Raw genomic sequence first — 4904 nt, forward strand, 5'->3', positions numbered from 1 at the left:
ATTGTTTTTGTTTCAGCACACGATCTCAGATCAGGTCACTTGCTATGCAAGTACATCTCCGTAATATATATATATATATATATATATATATATATATATATCACTTAATGAATGGCAAAAGAGTTACATAGTCATCTTCCTTAGGTTGCAACTGATTTTGCAATAAGAAGGAATGCAATTGGATGGCTGTTGACTCTCTTGAGTTCATCCGCTCTTTGATAAATTTTGTTTTTCATCCACCTCCTCACCCTACTACACATTCCTACCTCCTCGAATTTTACACATCTTATGTAACCTCCTCAGACTTTTCAAGATTTTTAAATAACTTTTCCTCTCTCACAGAACTCGTAATTTTCGCAGCAGTTGCATTGTAATTAATATTTCTCTAGTTTTTCTTTTTCTAATTTTCTCTCATTTGTTTTCGCTCTGTGAATTCGCGCCTTACCTCTCTTTTTCGCTTCCCTTGCTCGTTTTTTCCTTTTCCCTTTTCTCCTTTTTCTACCTTCCATTTAAACGCGTTACACCCCGACACGTCAACACACCTCTACCGCATTCATCTTGCTCTCCACATGCCTTTATCTCTGCCCTCGCAAACCTATACACATGTGCACCTCGAATACTCCATTCTCCTTTATGTCCATAGCAAAACACGAATACTCTCCTACATGTATATACACACTCGCCTCTTCCTCCCTAAATTAACTTCCCCAAAACTGTATTTCTACCTGGTTCCTAACCCCTCGCCTATTATTTCTCAATAACTTTCCCCTCTTTCTTACTCCTTCTATGTGTTTCTTCTGATAAAGGACTAACGTTCGAAGCGTTAAAACCCTTTCCCTGCTTTTTAAGCGTTAAGCTAATACAGTATTTATTAAAACTTAAGTCTTGTGTTGTCATTTTTCTTTTTGTTTCTGTTATTTGCCTGTACAATACACACGCACTCACTCACACACACACACACACATCACACACATCACACACACATACACTCAGACACATACAAGGAAGGGCACACTGGATAATGTAATTCAAGATAAACTATATCTGAAGAAATAAAGAGACTGGATTCTCCTCATGTCTGGAATATCTCGATCATGTGTCAGCATGTTTTATCAGGACTGACTCGGAGCAAAATAACAGCAAACACTACTACAAGCCAACGTCTACCTGGGAACGCAGTCTGTTAGAAATAGCGGCCAAAAACAGCTCTTATGTTTGTATAACGTGGTCTTTGTATGTTAGCGTATCTAAATGAGAGACAGGACTGTCATGACTGTAACGTCATGATCACAGATCTATCTACTTGATCAGAGCACTAACCGGGGTTAGGAATAACACCACCACAGCTACTACTACTACTACTACTACTACTACTACTACTACTACTACTACTACTACTACTACTACTACCTGACACAGGTTGTCAAGGGGTCTCTCAAAATGTGACCTCTTTCAATGAAGAAACACACACTTATACATACATACATACATACATACATACATACACACATACACACATGCATACATACATACACACATACACACACAAACATACAGACATTCACACACGCATGCACACACTCACCTGCACACACACATACGCACACACCATTCCCTCCACTCCAACTTAACAGAAATAGAAGCTGACTACATATTTAACCGACCTAAACAAATATTAGGTTAGTTAATATTTAAATATTGTTTTATCTAGTAATGTTTTAAAATTGTTTGTACTTAAATTGACTCTTTTATTTAACATGTTTGATTTGTTGGTCATAAAACGTCGTTTTATTTTGTGAAATGCCAAACCTTAAAAATAAAACTACTTCGTTAATAATTAAAACACTCATTTGAAGTTTTTGTCACGTCCTTTAGAGTTATTTTCGTGATACCTTTGCCGTCTTACAGATGACATTTCCACTTTCAGCAGGTTTAGAGGTGATTCAAGGTATACGAACGGGAAAACTAGGCTGCTAAATATATCGTTTCATGTTCATATACGCTTGTCTAGCTTTATGTCTAGATTTAGTTTTCTTCTTTGTTCCTTTCCTTTTCTTTTTTTTCTTTCATAGCAACCTACTTATTTAAGGATATCCTGTCAATTCACACATACACACACACGCGCGCGCGAACATGTACGTTGATACACACACGCTCTCATACACAGACATACACGCTCCCATCGGCTCAAATACATACACACATACCTACATACATATTCACAGATTTACCCAAACATACACGCGCGCGCACACACACAGAACACACACATGCACGCATGCACGCACACACAGAACAACAAGAAACTCAACTGTTCTATATTTAAGAGATGAGGAATTATGTACATTATTTGACGGATATTTGAACTGTATGGATGGCTTTATTGAGTTCACATGATCTAAAAGCACTCATCTTGTTTGTTAACACAACGTTTCGGCTGATATATCTTCCTGATATACGTTCCTAAGGTATTTTTCGATGTTGTTGTTGTTGTTATAATTATTATTCAGGTCACTGCCTGGAATCGAACTCGGAATCTTGCAGTTAGTAGCCCGCGCTCTTAACCACTACGCCATGAGCAATCATGGAGTGAATTCTAGGGCTTATAGATCTAATATTCTCCTATTCTTCCTTAATACCGGTTCCCATATGCTGTTCATATTTGCACTCGGTCTGCTTATGAGGTTGTTGTGTCCTAGCATATGTGCTGCTTTTCCAGTGGTGTTCTCTGTCTATTATTTTAACTTCATCCCACAGGGGAGGTGGTCTCCATTTATCCATACATGATCAGCTATACCCGATTTATCAATATCTCTCCGTGTAACAACTTTGCGATGTTTCTCTACCCTTGTTTTGAGGGGGTGACATGTTTCACCTTTGTATAACCTACCACAGCTGCATGGAATGGAGTACACGCAGTTCTTAGTCATATTCTCTTCTATTGGTGGTTTTACTCGAAGGAGATATTTGCGAAGTGTTGTATTACTCTTGAATACTGTTCTGATGTCATATGGGCCGCACATCTTTTGTATCTTTTCAGAGAGGCTTTTCACATAGGGTAGACAGACTGTGGACAGTTTATCGATTTCATCCTCTCTTTTCTTCATAATTGGAGTAGAGAGTATGCTTTTGGGGTAGTTGCTGCTTAATAGATTGTTATTGAGCTTGATCATTTCTTCGTGGTGGGTATTATGATCGCTACTTATATTCATTGCTCGATGTTTTAGGCACTGAGCAATCCATCTCTTTACACTGTATGGATGGTGGGAGTTGAAGTTGAGGTATCGTCCAGTAAAGGTCGGCTTGCGGTATACGGATGTCCTGAATCCATACTTGGTGTGTGTTATTAATACGTCCAGGAATGCTAGCTGATTGTCTTTTTTCTGTTTCCATTGTGAACTGTATGGATGGCTTTATTGAGTTCACATGATCTAACAGCACTTGGACATCTTCCTGGTGGGGCCAGAATATGAAGGTGTCATCAACATATCGCAGCCATAGGGTTGGTTTTAGTGGTGTTGATCCTCAAGCCAAATTCTCAAAGTATCCCATGTGTATATTGGCTATTATCGGTGATAATAGCGAACCCATAGCTAAACCCTCTTCTTGTCGATATATATCAGTGTCCATACTGAAGTGGTTAGTTTCTACACAGAAAGTCAACATTTCCATCAAGTTTCTTATTGGTATACTAGTTCGTTCTTTTAGATGGGTGTCTGTCATTAGTTTTTCTTGAATCACAGATAGTACTTCACCAGTTGGGACTTTGGTGAACAGACTTATCACGTCTAGACTCGCCATCTAGTTGGATTCAATTGGGGTATCCTTGATCAATTCTGTGAAGTAGATGGAATTCTTCATGTACGATGTTGACTTTCCTGCTAATGGACTGATTATATCCTCAAGGAAGCGGCTCAGGGGATGACATGCTGAACCTCTACAGCTCACTATCGGTCTTAATGGAATACCATCCTTGTGAATCTTAGGAAGACCGTACACAAGGATGGTATTCCATTAAGACCTATAGTAAGCTGTAGAGGTTCAGCATGTCATTCCTCGAGCTGCTTCATTGTAGATATAATCAGTCCATTAGCAAGAAAGTCAACATCGTACGTGAAGAATTCTACCCACTTCACAGAATTGATCAAGGATACCCCTATTGAATCCAACCAGATGGTGAGTCTAGATGTGATAAGTTTGTTCACCAAAGTGCCAACTGGTGAAGCACTATCGGTGATTCAAGGAAAACTAGCATATCAGCCGAAACGTTGTGTTAACAACAAACAAGATGAGGACAAATATCCGTCAATGGTAAATAATGTAAATAATGTAAGAAACCCAACCACATCGACTCAACGAGAGAGTCTCTACGAGGCAACTTGAGCTAGAGTTAACTGACAAATCAATCCCAAATCACATCTCATTGTTTTAGAAATAGATCTAAATTGATTTACCAAATCTATTTGCTAAAAATAACTGCCAAATTCTACTCTCAAAATCATACCCAACCGTCTCAGAAAAGGCAACATTGGATAATTTAGTTCTGGGTACCTTATAATTAAATAAAAAAAAGACAGGATAATCACGGTTAGAACGCCTTTAATCATGGGCTTGCACGATTAAGGCTCATCTAGAGTTACACAACACCATGAGCCTTGTAATGTGACTCAACCTACTAGAAATAGCAACCAAATACCACTTAAATTACAACCTATCGGCTTAAAATCAAACAAGCATTAAATTATGTAGTCCAAAATAAGAAGAGGATATCGTTACGGTTGGATTGTTTGCCGTCATAAGTCTTTTCAATTGGAGTAAACATTGGGTTGAAGCACAACAATAACTACAACAAATAACACTAACAATCTCACGAGCTAATAATGGGAGCCTCTACGTAGCCTTTT

General features: G+C 38.5%; 1 protein-coding gene across 1 annotated transcript in view; it reads right to left on the reverse strand.

Moving 5' to 3' along the window:
* LOC106877044 (chitin deacetylase 8) overlaps positions 1–4904 on the reverse strand; it is a 16563-nt gene that overhangs the window by 4598 nt on the left and 7061 nt on the right. The gene's annotated exons all lie outside the window — the stretch shown is intronic.

This window comes from Octopus bimaculoides, chromosome 2 (assembly GCF_001194135.2).
Source record: "Octopus bimaculoides isolate UCB-OBI-ISO-001 chromosome 2, ASM119413v2, whole genome shotgun sequence".
Taxonomy (NCBI): domain Eukaryota; kingdom Metazoa; phylum Mollusca; class Cephalopoda; order Octopoda; family Octopodidae; genus Octopus; species Octopus bimaculoides.